The sequence below is a fragment of the Lissotriton vulgaris genome, chromosome 11 (assembly GCF_964263255.1).
Source record: "Lissotriton vulgaris chromosome 11, aLisVul1.2, whole genome shotgun sequence".
NCBI lineage: Eukaryota > Metazoa > Chordata > Amphibia > Caudata > Salamandridae > Lissotriton > Lissotriton vulgaris.
This window is the reverse complement of record NC_141699.1, coordinates 588,813,506-588,833,001: the sequence shown is the minus strand read 5'-3', so window position 1 is coordinate 588,833,001 and position 19,496 is coordinate 588,813,506. Positions and strand designations below refer to the sequence as shown.

Genomic DNA, 19,496 nt, shown 5'->3' with positions numbered 1-19,496 from the left:
ATCGCACAGACTCGCGCAGGCGCCCACGTGCAGACTCACGGATTCGACTAAGATGCCAGCGCATCAAGCTGCACACTCACCCGGAGAGTAGGCTCAGCACATCATTCAATATTCCTTCACACCCCCAGCGTGGGCAGCACGCACCCACACAGGCACGTGCAGCAGTGCAGGCTTCCCCCGCCCATAGACCAGCTCGCGCTTACCAGGTGTTCGGTGTCTCAGCATCCCTCCGCAGGCCGGGTGGGCAGCACGAACCGTCTCTGTGCGGGGTCAGGGGTCCCTCTGAAGGAGAAGCGGAGAGGGAGATTAAGTCAGTCGAGCATCCTCTTTTGCACGGAGGAGTGAGGGTGTGACCAGGAGCAGTCTGTGCGCAGCAAACAGAAATCGCTTTTGATCCGCACTAGCCTGGATACAGAGGGGTAACAACGGCTGAAGGATTGTTTGGGGTCAGACGGGGTGAAAGTTATGTGAGCTTTGAAGAGGGAAAAAAGGCCGAGGGGAAGAGACTGATTTGTGAAGAAAACGGCTCACCAAGAGACATTTTCTTCTCAAGACGGTCGCCTGCCAGTATCTCGTGTTTTTTTCACACAGCAAAGTCACCAGCAATATCGCCAATTTACTTTTAGTACTGCATGTGGAATTTCATATAATTCCATGACATTTCTTTAAAAATTCACAAAAACGTTACACAGTTTCACACACCTCTCTCTAATGGAGTCTTTTAGCACACCCACCCATACACTTAGCATACTAAAAAGATGATTAACAGGATCAAACACATTTTCCTTTAAAATTAATTAATACGAACCCTTACTAAAGTAGGCACTTAACCATCTCTACTAACCATACACAACCAAACAATCATACATAACACCATAACACCCTGGTAGAAAGCTACAAATCATACTAAAAGGCACAGAAAATAAGAAAGCATGTCAAACCTATGCAAATGATATAATATTAAATTGAAATATGGTAGTCATGCACTCCTCGGAACCTGGGTAGTTCAATATGAGCAGAAAACACAGTGCCCTTGTAACCCAACTTGCTGAAGTACAGCAATGGCCCAGTAAACATACAGCACTTTGTACTATGTTTAATAGTACTACAAAAAGTGTGATTGTTACAAAATGTATATAAATATCCATATAAATTCATGTGTACGCACTTCAAAAGATATCATGCTTAGATAGATCACAATAACATGAGGCCTGGAGCTCAAAAGGGCTTCATATCTGACCTTGACTGGACAAGCTTCAACAAGCTATTCTGTACCCCCTTAGAAGTCACCTTGCTTGTCCTGACTACATGATATTTCTTATTCTGGTTGTGCAAGTTGCTTACACAGTGCAGAGCCAGCCTTTCTGGTCTGCCCATATCTGGTTGTTTATAATTTGCATGGTGCAGACAGTGCACATCCATGTTAGCCATAGTTCCGCTGATATGGCCTTTCATACTGTATATAACACTTAGACACTTGTCACTCTGGGAAGAAGTGGTCTGAGAGCCCTTAAGGTGGCATATCTGATTTCTTCCTTGCTAATTAGCAACAATGCATGCTTTTGGTACCAATAAATACATTTCACTCTATTTCTGAGCAAACCTGCTATGTCTGGTGAGTTTAATTAATTTGCTCCTGGGCGGGTGCCAGTATTTCCCCATCAGTGATAAAAAGAAAGTTTTACCAGCGCTTATGTGTGTGGAGTTCCCTGCCTGACTGCATAGTCTCCGAACATGAAAGTATGGGTTTTATTAGTAAACACAGGAGGAACACAATGAAGTGGGCGGTAAAAGGGGCACATTTACTCCTAAAGGGGATGGTATTAGGGAGGATTAGAAAGGGTTTAGAGAGGGTCAGGGAGGGGCTTAGGGAGGGAAGTCCCCAACCCACACAAGAGTAAGCCATTTGTTTTACTCTGGGGTCGAGACATGTAACTTACACTTTTGTACTTTTGTATTAAGTTTACACTCAGAGTTTGTAAAATATGAAAGTAGTACATTTACTCCAAAGTCTAAACATACTCAAAAGTGTAAGTTACTTTGTGACTCAGACTCACATTGTCTATTTTCCAAAATGGCACATAACCAACATATTGCACAGTTTTCACAAAGTCCCTGTAATGAACTCCCACATGCTTTCTTTTCTCTCTACCTCTACACCAGAGCAGAGGTCTTCAATCTGTGGGGCGCGACCCCCAGGGGGGTCGTGGAGTCCTGGGAAGGGGGTCCCACATTCTGTTAGAGCGTGCAGTTCCTTTGCCTTAGTGGCGTCGGGCTAATTGAGGGTGCTCACGTCGAGGCCTAATTCACACCGAGGGGTGAAAAAACATCCAAGCCTCATTAACAAGTAATGTGAAGTACTCGGGCATGGGCTTTGGTGTGTCTCTGAAGCTGTTTCAGCCAGCCTCACATACACAAGGGGGGGGGGGCGAGGTGGGGTGGCTGGGGGAGTCACACAATTCGCATATTGGCCCCAGATAGACAGAATGACGCAGGGCGGCATCTTTGTTTTTCTTTTCAGCGCTGCCATATGCAGACTTTCTGTGCCGTCTGACCCGGCCCTTAGAGTGTTGAAGGGGGAGGGGGGTCATGGTCGAGGGTGTTGGTATGCCTTCCTAAACCCCCACAGATTACTTACCTCCGATTGCTGTAAAAAAAAAAAACGCTTCGCAGCTCTTGCCCTCCGATCCCATAAGTTTCAGGAACAGGGGCACAATGTCCATTCTATGGATCCCGGGCTTTTTACGGTAAGCAGAACGCTTCTTGTGACGTGTACTGTTGAACACGGGAGACAACCCAACCCTGCGACTGGTTGTTACCAGCCAGCAGCAACAATTTGGTAGGGAGGAGTGATACATGTGCAGCTGGCAGATCCCAGCTAAGTTTTTCAGAGATCGAAAAACTCCTGTCATTAATTTAGGTAATGCATATTCATTGCAAAACTGAAATACCAAACTTGTGTAACATTTTCTTTACAACAAAATTCATTTCTAATTTACAGAGCAAAAAGGTATATACAGGCTGACACTGAGATAAGACAGCTGTTTTTTGGTATAGATGACCATCTGAATTGTATTAAATATGAAAGGAGTGGATGGATGAAGGGTGGATGGATGAAGGGTGGATGTATGGATGAAAGAGTGGACGGATGAAGGATGAATGGAAGGAAGGATGAAAGGGTGGATGGATGTATGGATGGATAAAAGGTTGCATGAATGATGCATGGATGGATGTGTGAAAAGGTGGGGAGATGAATGATAGGTGGGTGGATGGATGAAAGGGTGGGTGGATGAAGGATGGATATATGGATGAAAGGGTGGATGGATGTATGGATGGAAGGATGAAAGGGTGGATGGATGAAGGATGGATGTATGGATGAAAGGGTGGATGGATATATGGATGGAAGGATGAAAGGGTAGACGGATGAAGGCTGGATGTATGGATGGAAGGATGAAAGGGCGGATGGATGAAGGATGGATGGATGAAAGGGTGGATGGATGTATGGATGGATAAAAGGTTGCATGGATGAATGATGGATGGATGTGTGGAAAGGTGGGGGATGAATGATGGGTGCATGGATGGATGAAAGGCTGGGTAGATGAACTATGGATGTATGGATGAAAGGGTGGATGGATGAAGTATGGATGGAAGGATGAAAGGGTAGATGGATGAAGGATAGATGGATGGATGTGTGAAAGTGTGGGTGGATGAATGATGATGGATGGATGTGATGGGGTCTAACAGGTGCATTTATGGTTGTCAAAAGTTGATGATGAGGAGTACCAGTTTCTAGAATTTTTTTTCGAAAGGGGGTCCTTACGCCTATAAAGGTTTTACAAGGGGGTCTCGGCATCAACAAGTTTGAAGACCTCTGCTCTACACTCTCTTCTCTTCCGCAATCTATTCTCCACATTGGCTTCCATCTGCTCTCTCATCTCTTGTCTAGTTCTCTCTCCTTCCTACACCTCTTTCTTTCCTTAGCCCATTATTCACACCTACTCCACCCTCAGTATCTTTCTTTTCCTCACCTCTTTTTTTATGTCTCCTTTTCCTTCAAACACTCCTTCTTTCACTGCACCCTTACCCATGTCAAGCATTCCAACTCCCCCCCTCTCCATTGTTATTCTTCCAATATTTAGACGATAGTCTTGGTAAACAACCTTTACAACAAAACTTTTACAACGCACTACCATAACGACGCAACTTTTACAACGCAAACCATTAAAACGCATTGTGCTGGGGGGGCGCTCTAGGATAGGGAATAGGTTTAATGTACTATCCAACACCTTCCCTACTATCCACGGGGACTGGAGTTGGAATAGTAAATTAAACTATTCACTATCCAGCGCCCCAAAGCACTATGCGTTGTAAAGGCATGCGTTGTAAAAACCACGTTGTAAAGGCATGCGTGGTAAAAGCATGCATTGTAACGTCATACATCCATAGTCTTATTCTCCCGGCACACCTTCTCCCCGTCATCTACCTTCTTCTTTCCCTCATCTTCATGCCAGTCCACCTTTTCTTCTTTTAACCCAGCTTCTTCTTCCTTTTCCAATACTCCCACTTTTTCACAACTTCCTCTTCTATTTCATCACTCTCTGCTTCTCCCCACTTTCTGTTTTTCTTTCACCAGTTCTCTCCTTCTGTGCCCACCTCTTTCTTCTCTCCTTTGCCCACTTTCCTTCACCCAATTTTTCCCCTTCACTTTGCCAGTCAAAACATTCCCTTTTTTTCCCCATCTATTCTTCTTTGTTTTCCCTTTTCCTCTCTCTATTTCACTCTTTCTCCTTCTTCTATAGCTGTTTTCTTCTCTTCCATGCTGTCCTTTTTACCCCTGTGCTTCCCCTTTCCTTCCAAAAAAAGGTATGCCGTTGTTGCAACCATAACCACATTTACTATCCAACACCCTTTCCTATCCATTTCTTTTTTTTATCGTTCTCCACCTTCCTCTTTTCCCACCTTAATTTACTTATGCTTTATTTCACCCACCCTGTATTTGTGGCCCCACGCTTTCATTTCCTCTCCTCTCTTTTTTCACTCCCCCTCTTCTGTTGTAGCAGTGTCTACCCCCTAACAAAGCTATGTTTCCCAGTCCTGCTCTTCTGCTAATTTCTGTAGTTTGTATGTAATCAGGTTGAGGCAGTTTGGGGACTGAGCCATGGTGGACAATCCAGGGCTCAGGTCTGGAAAACATGAGGTATTGTGTTTTTTTGGCCAAAGCACACTACCTTCAGCCTTTGTGTAATCTGAAAATTAAAGAGTTATCATTTCAATCCTACACACCTTAATTACCAAAATTGCCAGGGGTAGCAGAAGTGACGGCATACTCCCTTTGACACCAGATGGCATTACAGGGTTGACCTCATCCCCACATTTTTCTCCCACGATGCTCCTGTTTGAGGCTAAGTGTATAAAGGAAGAGCAAGGAGTAGAAAGTGCAGATAGTAAAGAAGGCTCTGGCAAGTGGATTCTTTCTGTTGACCCTTATTTCATGATTCATTTGACTAGGGGGTAGCAAGGACAATGCCCAGTTTCGTATCTAACGATGATGCAGCAGGTGCAGTGGCACTAGGGCAAAGGCCAGTAAGGAGCCCACACTATGCTGGATTGATTTACCAACTGGGACCCCAAAGGGCCATTTCACTGCCTGCATTAGGGCTCATGGTACACTTGCTACGCTACAAATAATTAACCCTGGGCAAAGCACTACGCTACGCTCGCATAGTTTGCAAAGTTTGCGCTACTTCGCACTACGCGAATTGTACGTAGCACAGTGCAAACACGTCAAGTTGGCGACCGCGAGCAAGCAAAATGACATCCCGGCGAGACTTTTTCCTTGTTCGCGATCAGCAACATCAAGTTGCTATTAGCGAGTGTGGAAAATAAACCTCCCAGTGAGATTATCAATGCAGGGAGGTCAGGTTTCTCATTGCGAGTGGTTGCGTATGCTCGTGACCGCTTGCGATGAGAAACCACCGGTCCGCGTTGATAAAGCTGCTGCTCGAGTAGAAATCTACTTGAGCGGCAGAAAACGACTGCTTCCACTGTGCAAGATGCAGTTTGCACTGATTGCACAGTGCGGACAAGCATCCGGCACTGTGCAATCAGTGCGAACAGCATTTTGCACAGTGCACTACGCAGTTTGCGTAGATACTCATAGCTCGCGTAGTGCAAAGTGCACTTCGCGTAGCTACGCATAGTGCTACTTTGCCACCTTCACCCAGGCTTACTAAGAATGCCAAGGATCTGGTTACACTGATTAGGAAATGAGGCCTTCACCAATGTATGGCAAATTCATCACCCAACCACAGTGCTCCCAGAAATATTGAACTCATGAGAATAGGAAAGCCACAGTTAGAACTGAAATTACACCACCCAGTGTGACTGTCCCCAGTCTATGGGTTCAGTACACCTTCATCTATGAAGACACAGAGAGCAATTCTCAAAAAGAGGGCAGTGAGGGGTAATGAAATAGGGGACTACGCTGCACCCCTCTTCAGAACATTGAACGTGCCAATAATATTATCAGCCTTGCAGTGTTTAAAGTTTAATATATATGTTTGTGATTGTGTATTTGTGGACATGTAGAACCCATGGTAGCATGCGTAAACCCTGACAGAAGCAGAAAAACACTCTTTGTGAGGACCAGTGCGTTAGGACAACTGGTCCTGGTAGGGTAGTGTGTTTAGGTATTTTCAAGTGAGTGTATCAAAAAACTAAAAGTGCAGTTATATTTGCCTCAGTTCACTCTATAACCTACCCTGCTATCAAAGCATGTGGAGTGAGAGTAGTTGATACACACTTCATTTCAGTCAATGGCCGGTCCTCATAATAATAGGTTTGCGTGTGTGTGTGCGGGCAACTTCCCGAACCAGAAAAACACTATCTTTGTGAGGAGCAGTGCTTCAGGAGGACTAGACCCCATAATATGTTTAAGTACTTTCAAACAAGTGTATAAAAAAATTTAAAGTGTAGTTATATTTGCCTCGGTCTGCTTTATAACCTACCCTACTATCAACACGCGCGTGAAGTTAGAATAGTAAATACACACTTCATTGCAGTCAATGGCTCGTACTCATAATAATAGGTATGTTATGTTGGGTGTGTGTGTGTATTTCTTTTTCTTCCTTAGTTTCTCCCATTGTCACTCTTTTACTACCTTTCTCTCTCTCTTTCTTTGTCCCTGCTCTACCTTTATCTCTCTTGCAACTGATGCAAAGTCTGAAGATGAAAATAAGTTTTGTAATTCAAGCAGACTAAACACAAAGTGAAAGTTAGATGTTTAAGAGCAAATCTTCAGGGAGACAGCAAGACAGGAAGGGGGGAAAGGAGGCAGTCTGAGTTCAGAGAGAGAAAAACTGAGAGTCAAGAGAATGACAGAGTGAAAGAGAGGTGGACGCAGTAGATGCAGGGGCTGAGCAGCGATGCTATGGTCCCAAATTCAAGAAATGGAAGGAGGGAGAACCCTAGCCCTTGTTACAGCAGGGATATACTGCCATGATTGTAGTGCAGAGGGCCTTTCATGCCCAGGGCTGGTCTGGGAACGCAAACCGGCCCTGGCACTTGAGTCGGACCGGTCGCCGAGGGGGGGCGGGGGAGGGCCAGGGGGGCTGCAGCTGCCTTTGTTATAGGGGGCCGATATTGCAGCTATGCTGCAAAACCAGCCCGGTAACAAAAACGGTCCACAGGGGTCCTAAACTGGACCCCACCCTGGTGGACCACTGGGGAAACGCCCTATGCCCGCTACGGCTAGTCCGACCCTGTTCACACCACTGGGCCCAATGTCACGGTATCTCCTGCACCAGTTATAGCTACACGTCTGGGAGGCAGAGAGTGGTAGAGAGAGACATGCTTTAAATCAGGGTTGAGATGCAAGTAGGCCTGGGAAAAATTTCAATTATGCTGGTAAAATTTGGAAATTTCCTGAATTTTATGCAATCCAATATGTGTGAAAATTCTCACAATTATGCGATTTCACATATTTTTTTTACCCAAGCACACATCTCACATTAAAAAGTAATGTGAGATGCCATAGAGAGCAGGTTCATACAAAATGTCTCACAAAGATACATTTTCTACTTGAACGAGTCTCCTGCTGGTATCTCAAAGGACTTTTTATACTCATGTTGAGCCCTCAGGTAAAAAAAAAAGTGAAGCGTGATACTGACAAATCACATTTTGGACAAATGCATCATTTTGCAACATTTTCATTGAATTTCATGAAATTTCTGTAGGAAAAGTTACACAATTTCACCCAGACCTAAATGCAAGACAGAGATGCACCCAGAACCCATTCGTCTTTATCATATTCATCATTTGATCCTTAGGCCCATTCTAGAGTCCCTTCCTTAGAAATCCTATGGCAAGACAAGATGTTAACAAGCATTGGGAATGTCAATAGGTCTAGCCTATACAAGAGCTATTGGCTTTGCCAATGTGTTTTAGCCATTATGTACACCAATGTGGCTGCTGTTCAGCATGGCTAAAAGTTAGTAGCATGGAGTGGGATTGAGTAGGATAGATTCAAGTTGGGTAGACAGGGATAGAGTGGAATGAGGTAGATTGGGGTAGAGTGGAGAGGGAAAGATTAGCGTAGAGTGGGGTAGAATGGGTGGGGTGGATTGGGGTAGATTGGAGTGGATTGGAGTGGGGTAGATTGGGGTAGATCTTAGTGGGGTGACTGGAGTGGGGGAGTTAAGTAGATTCATGTGATACATTGAGTGAGGAAGATTGAGTTGGAGTAGATTTGGATGGATTAGACTGGCGTAGAATGGAGTAGGGTAGATAGGAGTAGGATAGACCAGGGTAGATTGGGGTAGAGTGGAGTGCAGTATATTGGGGTGGATTGGGGTGGATTGGAGAGGAGTGGGGTAGATAGGGGAAGAGTGGAGTGGGGTGGACTGGGGTTGATTGGTGTGGGGTGAGGTAGAGTGGAGGGAAGTCGGGTAAAGTGGGGTGGGGTAAATTGGAGGGGGTATATTTTAGTGGAGTGGGCATTGGGTGGAGTGGAGCAGATTGGAGTGGAGTAGGTTTGGGTAGATTGTAGCAAAGTGGAGTGGGGTTGGGTACATTGGGGTACATTGGAGTGGAGTGGGATAGATTGGAGTGGAGTGTGTTTAATGGGGTAAGTGGAATGGAGTGGAGGTGCATAGAGTGGAGTGGCGTGTTGTGTCGAGTGAGTGGCGTAGATTGGAGTGGCGTGCAGTCGAGTGGCATGTCATAGATTGCCTTAGAGTGGAGGGGCATACAGTGGGGTGGCATGTTGTATAGTGGAATGGAGTGTCGTAGAATGGTCTGGCATGGTAAAGAGTGGAGTGGAGTGGCGTAGTGTGGAGTATACATGGTGTAGTAGCACACTGCCATTACAGACAACACATTTTCAATTCAAATGAAAATTGTATTTGCACCGAAATATGGTTTAACTGCACACACACGATAATGTGTGCATATGTCATCACCTAGTGTATTAATGTGTTTTGATCCTATTCAAATATTTGTTTCCAACACACTTCTGAATTTTTTTTTAAATGTGCTTCATTTGTACTCATTCTGATATATTGTAAAACATCATCACAATTCATTTTTTTCGCTGTGGCCTAGAAAAAAGAAGTCCTACATCCTCTCCTCTTACATGGATACTCAGCAGGATTGTCACATAAATTCTCTCACTATGAAGTTCAGAGAAACAAAAATAAACACCAAGCTTCCTTGGAAGAAAGAGCTTAATAGTTGACCCCTGTCTTTGAATGTACAACAAATGTTACATGATAAGAACAAGATTGAAAGGCCTGTTTACAGAAAGTGAGCTCCTGGAATAATACAGTAAACAAGGTTTGGGCAATGGGGTGGATGAAATCACACTGGACAGCCTAAAGCAAATAAAACAAGCACATAGAAAGCCAGAAATTGTGGGTTACAAAACACAAAGCCAATGGTAAGCAACAGATGGAATGCATTCCTAGTTCAGCTTTCTGAATGTCCCCAAGATGTGGTCAGCAAACCAGACGTGTTATCATATGCGGATGACACGCAAATACTTATTACCCTTGACCATGATATCAATGATACAAAAGAACGTTTTAAAGAGTGTCTGATCAAGGTTAAAAACTGGATGAGTCTGAACCACTTACAACTAAATGGTGCAAAATCTGAAATAATGACCTTTGGTCAAGCGAGTGCACATTGGACTCAAGACTGGTGGCCCCCGGAATTAGGGGAATGTCCGGTCCCAAAAGAATCCGTTCGCAACCTCGGAATCCACATGGATAATAAATTATCCATGAAGGACCATGTGAACCATACTGTCGGGACCTGTTTTGGAATCATGCGAAGCCTCCGCAGAGCTTTCAAATGGATACCAAAAGAAGCTCGCAAAGTTCTAGTGCAGGGCCTCATAATAAATAGGTTAGACTACTGTAACTCCATCCTGCTTGCCATAAATGAGTGCCATATAAAGAGGCTACAAGTTGTTCAAAACACTGCTGCCCGTCTGATTCTTGGACTCCCAAAACGATCCCCTTCCTCTCCAACCCTAAAAAACCTACACTGGCTCACAATAAAAAAAAGAGTCATTTTTAAAATCATGTGTCTAGTTCATAAACATATGCATGGCACTGGACCCAAATACTGGAACCAAAAATTGACCTGGTACCAGCCCGGACGAGAACTGAGATCCAGCTCCAAGTTTCTACTCACTCCATCTAGAGTACATACAGTCAGAAATGGGGGACGTGCTTTTTCCCATATGGCACCCCTCCTATGGAACAAACTTCCGCTGAACATCCGTGCAACGACCGAGCACATGAAGTTCCGAAAATTGCTGAAAACATGGCTTTTCTGTTAGGTCTTGCCTTTTTTGGGATCTCTCCTCTTTTTCTCTGGGACTGTCCGCATGCGCCATGAGAATCCCTCACGGGATGTGATATGTTCTGCGCAATACAAATTTCCAGACTAGACTAGACTAGACAGCTGCACTGTCTGGTAGGCTTCTACCTAAAAACCAGGGTACGCAGAGGGTATGTTGATCTGCACTGATCAGGAAGGTCTTTATAAGATACATGCAAGAGAGTGTGCCCCCTAAATACCAAATCCAGAATATTGAGGAATTTGATATTTAGCCCCTTGATATTAGGCCCACGATACTGTAGTATGTTTATATTCTTGGGCTCGATAGTAGAACCCTGCAAGATACATACTGTAGATAATGGGTGGTTTAAGTGATCATGAAAAAGTAAAAGCACACAATTCAAGGGCTTCCAAATAATCCAAACACAACCAAAAAAAGAAACCCAAATATGTCCTCAAATGTACTGAAGCACCTTTAAATTATGCATACTTATTCATCAAGAGGCTACGAGCTTTCCATTGACTGAGATCACTACATGAAAAAATAATTTGCTCATAAGGAAGCGCTTGGCAAATGCAACATCCAATAAAAGTACAGCAACAGCTCTTTGATAGTGGGACTATGGTAATTCTGTCATGTGGGAAGTGACATCTGGAAATGAGAATGACCCAAAACGTAGTAGATTGGTACAAAACACCAAAATACGTCCTTCAGCTACAAGTCTGCAGAAGTAAACTCAGGGGCGGCTCCTCCACTAAGGCAAAGGATCTTTGCCCCACTGCTGTGCAGCAGCGCAATAAAGAAAAAATAAAATTATAATAACTCAAGGCTTTTATCATTTTATTTTCTCCTGCTGCGGTAGCTCTGCAGGGCGGGCGGGCTGGTCTAACACAGGAGCAGGGGGAGTGGCAATCACACTTTGCAGGTGTGCATGAATGTTTGGCCGACCATCTGGTGCCAGCCAAACATTCATGCGCACTTACCATGGTATTTACCCAGGCTGCATTACAGCCTGGGTGAAGAACATGCCCAGGCTCCCATTCCCTGGCTGAGGGCCGAATCGTGGTATAAATGTCGCCCTGTCAATATCATGGCCAGAATATCGATTACCACAATATTGTAATAGGTATGTTTAATCCACATCTATATGCCTTGACCACATGCATATATGTTCTATGCACTTAGATGTGGTTAAGAATAGTAACTCTATACCAACCTATGTTAAAAGTGAACTTTCAGATATTGTGGTAGTCAATATACTTGAAGGATATTATATTAAATCTACACCTACCAATATACACTATCCTTCACAGTATTGTGGTAGTAAATATTCTAGACATGAGACAATATATAACAAATCTATCAATAAAAAAAAAAAGTGTACCATTCTGCGGTACGACTCCAGATTACTATATTAGGTAATCGGGTCCTGGCAGGTCCGAAAAAGTGTTAACTTACTGGAGAACAAACCCTTGCCCACAAAATGGTTGCCCGCTTCATCATCTGGCTGCGCTCCTTGTTGGGCCCGCAGATCCTAAAGATAGGGGGAGAAGGTGCTGCCTCCAGATTTACTGTCATAGAGCGTGGACAAGGGCAATCACCAAGGTTATGTCGGCGTGATGACGTATCACGGTCACTTGAAGAACATCGGAATGACAACCAGACCAGTGAAAATCAGGATAAATGAGCACATGAGCAATGTGAGATGCCAGCATATCACATCAAAAATGAGTGCCACCTTTTTAGAACGAAAACAAGCCGCCGCCGCCCCCCCCCCCCCCATGAGATGAAGTGGGCCATCATTGAAAAATGCAGACGACTGAAGATATCCAGAGGAAACTTGCTTTAAAGTCCACATACATGGGCGGAGCAAAGAAACACCTTAGCATGACATATTAAGAATGACTTTTGAAATAGGACTATAGCCTCATACATTTGAGGCAGCCATGACAGAAATTAGGTGTCTCTTTCCAGCTTAAAATGAGTAATATACCCTTCTTGAGTAAGGGTGAAGGTGGTTTCTTCTATATGGTACCAACATTTAAATTAATATATACCCTATGGATGATTAATATTAATAGAACATTCATGAGCTTTTATTACATTATTGGCCCCCATACATCATCACCGTAGTAAAAACACATAGCAGAAGGGGGCACACAGGGCACTGGATGACCTGTTTAGATTACTTTTATAAACACCACCCCCATCCTGCCTGATGGACACCATGTTTCATTCATTTTGACATCAAAATACAGTTTGTTCTATGTTTTTGACTAATTTGACCTCATGACAAGATCCCTTGCACTTTGAACAAGATTGTATGGGTAAAGTCTAATCACACCAAAAAACTATAATCCACTTTCCAACATTAAGATTTTGGGCATATCCCTTTTTAATAACGACTACAATAGTCTATTTTAAGATGGCAACCTTTGCAACCGCTTTACGGCATCACAACAACGTTCGCTTGGTGATTTCCCTTACCTACGGTCCATGACTGCAAATAGGGAAGCAGGGTTCTTCTCCGCCTAACTTCAGGTTCAAGGAGACATATATGCGAAGCAACTGGGACTAAGAATTGTGGTAATGAGTACTGATATCCCTTGGGACAGCCTTTTCTAGAACTATGGTTCATTTGGCCTTTCGTAATCCTTTTATCGATTTCTAGAAGACTCAGATAGTCCAAGATCCCACGAATCCCGGGGGCCAGCAACCTTTTGGAATTGGATGAGGTAATAATTTGTGAATGCTACTTCACTAGAGTGGATATGGGGGACACTTCTCACTGAGAAGCTGTGTGTTGGGTTAACAAACCATGGAACTACAGCAGTGTGGTACGTTTTCATTCCAGCATGGTACATGCATATATTTCAATATGGTATGAGGAATTATATATATGAGTATGAAACTATTAATAAACAATCCTAATGAAAATTAATGCTTGACATGACACCATATCTGTCTTGGGTGTCCCTTTTACATTTATGTTGTCTGTCTTATACTTTTTATTTCTGGGTATAGGCGTTTTCAAAGACAGTAGTCCTAGTTAAGTGATGAAAATTCTCTTGACAACCACTTGAATGGCAATGTCTGAATGAGTGACTACATTTGTGTGAGCGCACTAACAGGAAATTATTAGAAAACTCTCTAAAAAGATTAGGTAGCTTAAGGGTGCAGATGAAATGCCATTGATCCAAATGTAGACTACATGGGCAAGAAACATGTTGATCAGTTCATAGGAAGAGGGAACATTATTTCCCTACGACTCTGAGTGTTTTTAACTTTTACCATAGACCCCTTCAATACATTTAATCTATAGGTATCTATTGTTAAATTGAATCTATTTATTTCACCAATCTACCTTCATATGATTATATAACAGTTCTTTACCCACGAGCACAGGAGGTATAGTAGTTGCTCACATTGTAACCCAAGGAGAGAATTTCGCAAAAGATCTCTAGCAAAGAGCCCCCTGGGTATTGCAGTGCCGATCAATGACCTGCAAGGACCTGATTACCTAATTTAGTAATCTGGAGTCCTTCTGAAGAAAGGTACACTTTTGTGTCTATTTATATATGTAGGAGAGTGTGGACCGGGCCGTATTTTCTTCTAGTTTTTTATTTAAGATTATATAGTACATCTATACCAACAATATATGCACATTCATGTTATTATGATCAGCTGTATTCTGGATATTTCTTACCTTTGTGACATAAGTCCCACCATTAGGACAACATTCCCAGCCAGATATTTTCAATTCACTAACCAGGAGGAAGCCAGACCCCAGATACTAGAGCCTTAGAAGGCAAGTACATCACCCACTGGCACAGTCAGCAAGAGACGAACAACAGGTTGGACTGATCAAGACCAATGAAGGACCATAAAACCTGAAGAGTACTCTTCTAACCATTCATTCATTTTTGGAAGCGATGGAACAATGCTGTCCTATAGGATTTAGGGAAAGGTATAGGGAGCATTGTACATCAATGGGACTTTGGTTTAGACAGGTGTCCCAGAGGGGGTCAAGGATGAGGTCATCGCCATGCATATCTTCTCTATCAGACCTCCCGCAAAGGTATTACTCACAAATTCAAAAATACATTTTTGTTTGGCATCAAGTTAATATATAGAAATTCTAGAGGGTTTGCACACATTTATCAAGCTCCTGTGTTTTTTATTCTATTAGAAATGTAACACTGATGTACTTGTCACCTTCAATATTATTTCCTATATAGCATTATATTATTGGCTCTCATAAATATTAGTTATCTTCAAGAGAATATTGTGAAAACGTAGCTGAATTAAATCATTGTCCCTTCACTTCTAACGTCTACATAGCTATGAACAACATTTTGTAATTTTGTAACAAAATGTATCTTCAGTGGCAAAGTGTAAAATGTTTTCTTGACATGAAATGTTTTGTATATTTGTTACTACTCTAAAACCAGGTAAGGCATGTTTGTGTGTGTGTGTCTGCAGCAGAGGCAGGCCCCTAAATGGCGGCACTGGTCTACTGCATTATAATATTCTACCATAATTCCATCCAGGAGAAATAAAAAAGCAGTGGCGTCTCCTCCGCAAAGGCCGAGGAGCATCACCCTACTGCTTTTAGCAGTGCAAAGAAGGAGAAATAAAATGATAAAAACACAATATCGTTCTCATTTTATTTTTCCACGATGAAGCAGGTTTTGAGGCAGGGCGGGGCTTGGCTGTCATTCCAGCCAGCTGGGGAGGAGGAAATATATGCACTTAAATGCGCATGACAGTTTGACCGGTCCTCTTGCACCGACCAAACAGTCATGCACTATTAGCATGCTCCCCACCAGGGTGTAATGCACAGCCTGGTATTGAACATGCACAGGCTCCCATTGCCTGTATGAGTGCCAATTCATGGCGCTCAGACCAACCACATTGCTACATTGCAGTGTTGTGATTGGCTAGGGGAGCCTGTTTGTGCTTCCTGTTCCGGACGGACCAAGCGGTCGAGAGATGATGATGGAATAGAGTCGACGCCCTTGAAAGGTAACTAAGGTTTATTTTTTAAACCCCCCCCCTACTGCCAGGCCACCCTCGTTCAGTATCAGCTGCTACTGTAAAAAGGGCAGAGTTCTGGACCGTATGCCCTGTAAAACTCACTAACTTGCTTTCAATGCGGCAGCCACCCTAGCAAAACTCTGACCACCTTTGTCATTTGGGGTGGCTGGCACCCTAGGACAGGCTCCTATAGAGAGGTAGAGTGCCAGGGCCTGCCCTCAGCAACCCAGGAATGGCTTACAGGGCCATCACAAGAAAAGCATTATGCACCAGGCACCACATTTTTCTGGGTCTCGTGCTTCTGGTACCTCTTTACATTTCTAAATTAAATGTATACTGTTTATTAGTTATATTGAAGCTAACACAATCTATCACTAGTTGGCACGAGATGCTGTAGATGCAGTGTTTCTTCTTTTCCCTAGGACAATTTATAAATACTTATAACGAGGGACCAAGAGGGGCCCCGTTCTTCACCCGGGCTCCCCAAAACCTCTTATGGGCCCGAGGGATTCTTCTCAAATTGTGATGTATCTTTAATGCAGTTAGCCCCATGCATCAGATAAATGAAGTGGCGCTCTACAAGTAGGCCCCATCTTTCACTTCCTCTAATTTAGGGTTGTGCCGGAAAATAAATTGGTGGGGAGAGGCAGAAGGAAAGGACTGGTATTCTAGCCCTCTCACACACTGTTGGGGGTACACACCAATACTAGTGCATGGACATTGACACTGACACGCACACCATGGGTGTAGGAACCACGGGGAACAGGAGGGATTTATTACACAGATTTCAGAATGGGTTCGACATAGGGGAATATATCCCCAGATTTTAAAGTTGAAACTAAAGTTTAAACAATGACAGACAGAACATGACGCTCTGAAGCCATGCTGTACACTGCCTGTCTCATTGAACTGCTGTAACCTGAGGAGCGAACTCCATGAGGCCTCCAAGACCTCTTCGGTTCGTTAATTATTTAATTGCAGTCATTCAGGTGTTGAATCTCTCCTATAATAATTCTGTTTCTCAGGCCCGGTGACAAAGCAGAAAGGAAGGTCGGATATTCTTGGCTCCCTTGACCTGAGAAAAAGAACAATTTTAGGAAAGGCTCCACGCCCCAATGGCCATAATTACAGAATTAGAAAAACCAAAGAAAGCTCGGAGCCCCATGTTTTCCGACAGCCATGTTCTGTCCTTGTGTTTGATATTCAGTGTCTGTTGAAATATTCCAAATAGAAACGCACACGCTTTAATCTTATGACTAGGGACGTGGGTTATGTGTGTGTAGTGCCGGTTTGATTTAAGGTGTGATAAGTGTACTTAAGGAACTACATACAGTAAAACTAGTTGAATAACAAAAATGTAATAACTAAACACAAAGCACTGCCCTTTGGAGTTACAAGGAAAGGGATAAGGATGTAACCCTTCAACCTCTGAACTGCACAATATGCAATCCTGGACTCAAACCCCTGACTTCCCTGCATGACCAAATTGTGTGATCCTCGCCCCATCGCTTTCATTCATTACATATGATTTTCTTTAAGTATCAAGTTTAAGAGCATATAGAAGCCAAGAAAGTCGTGGTATCTCTCCGAGTATGATCTTGGAGAAGATGGTCCCTGCATTGTACTGGATGGGGGGGTGGGGGGGGGGCAATAAGCATATACCATGAGTAAAGCAGTCTATGTTTGATCCCTAAACTAGTAGTGGTTAACCAACCAAATGACCTCCAGGCAGGTTGCACGGTGAGGATGCTCAACTGAGAAAAATTTCACTTTGGGAAATTTCTTCCTGCAAAAGCACAGTCTCTGTGCCATACATAGGATTTCCTTCCTGCAGGTCTCTTGGCACCACGCCTTAAGCATGATGATCAAAGTAAGGAGAAACAAGCAGAAAAAAAGATAATGACATTGTTAGGTGTGCAGAACTAGGGCAGTCAGTCTTACAGGACAGGATGTCCGCTGCGCTGGTGCCTTCGTCAGATGCCTTATCTGAGCTGGGCTGCACAGTAAATCCAAGCAGCTGCCTGTCTGGGAGCGAGTGTTTATCTTACAGCACTAGCAGGAAGACAAACATATGGAAGGGTTAGCCACCTTTAAAAGAGAGCAAGGTACACCAGTACAGCGCAGGACATCTTTCCAGCCATGTCTAAGTATTAAGGAGGCAAGTGGGCAGGCACCAACTGGTCCTCATTCCCACCACACATATGCATACTCAAACAGCAAACACTCTTGGAAGAGAGGAACCCAGCTATGGGCTACAGGCGATTGTAAGGAATTAATAAGAGAATCCTTCAATACCTCTCCAAGTGTAGCAGGTAAAAACACCCACACCTGCCTATGAATGAGCTGCTCCAAAGCACCAGTCTTCCAATACATAGCATGCCTCTGCTATGGTTGGGGCTGGGAGTAAGTCACATGACGCTCGTGTTGATCGACACATGCGCTCACAGACAAGGTCGCTCGGCAAGCTTCTTGGGCAGAAAATCCCTTTAATAGCATAGCTCTGAATCATTTGGGGATTGCAGCCAGCAAAAGGAAAGGCAGGGATTTGGTAAATCCTCGACATGGAAACCTTTATAAAGTAAGTGACAGGCATAATGATAAAGTATAAAAAAATGTATTTATTTAATAAAACTCAAGTAGTAGACCAATAGTGAATTGGATAGAATACTGAACTAGGTAATAGAGGATACTCTAATTTGAGCTGAAATAGATTGGACCTGATCAATGGCATTCAGTAGGGTATTCTGTATATTTGCTGCGCAAATTGATTGATGACAGTCTGGGATGTAGATACAATAAAATATATCCTATTAAGACAATAAATAATTATCAAAAATAGTAAACACTATTTAAAATAATCCCTACTGCATAATGATGTAGATTTGTGGACCCAAAATATATCCTGGATAAGCCTCAGACTGCTAACACAGGGAGGTGTGAAGATCCGATGTAACATTAAGGCCCCCAGGCTGTTTGGTATCTAATTGTAAGAAATATTTGGTCTCCAATTTGCGCAGTTTTGATTCCCTGTTGCCACCTCATCTACTGGCACTCACAGAATCTATAACATAATATTTGAGCCCTTTGTTGTTACTTTGGTGGTCTTCTTTGAAATGCCTTGCTACCGGGTACGTATTATCCTGATTAACAATTGCCCTCAGATGTTGTAGTATGCGCTTGTGTACTGGATGCTTCGTACTCCCTACATATCTGAGAGAACGGGGACATTCAAGGATGTAGACAGCATACTCCGTCTTACAGGTAAGGACCTTACTTATCTGAAGTTCTTTATTGCTGAATCCATCCTTGAATGTCTTCTTGTTGGTCCCGTGGGTACATGATTTGAGAGTTTTGCACTTAAAAAACCTCTATTGGTTTGCAACCAAGATGTCTTTTCTAGGACTTCAGGGTTCGTATGCCCCAGTCTGTCCCTCATTGAGGGTGCTCAACTGTAGGTGATAGATACTTTTTCCGGGAGTGTGTTGCCAATAACCGGATCCTTAAGTATGATTGGCCAACTATTATTGATGATTTTTCGTAAGTCCTTGTATTGATTAGAGTATCCAGCTATGATCCTAAATGGATCAGGAGGTTTTACACCTTGTACATTGCC

General features: G+C 43.4%; 1 protein-coding gene across 1 annotated transcript in view; it reads right to left on the bottom strand.

Annotated features, from left to right (window-relative positions):
* The window catches only part of DMTN (dematin actin binding protein), a 434,932-nt gene that overhangs the window by 203,978 nt on the left and 211,458 nt on the right, over nucleotides 1–19,496 (bottom strand). The window contains exon 2 of the mRNA XM_086943677.1: nucleotides 204–282. The gene's annotated coding sequence lies outside the window, so the exon portion shown is untranslated. The remainder of the gene's footprint in view (nucleotides 1–203; nucleotides 283–19,496) is intronic.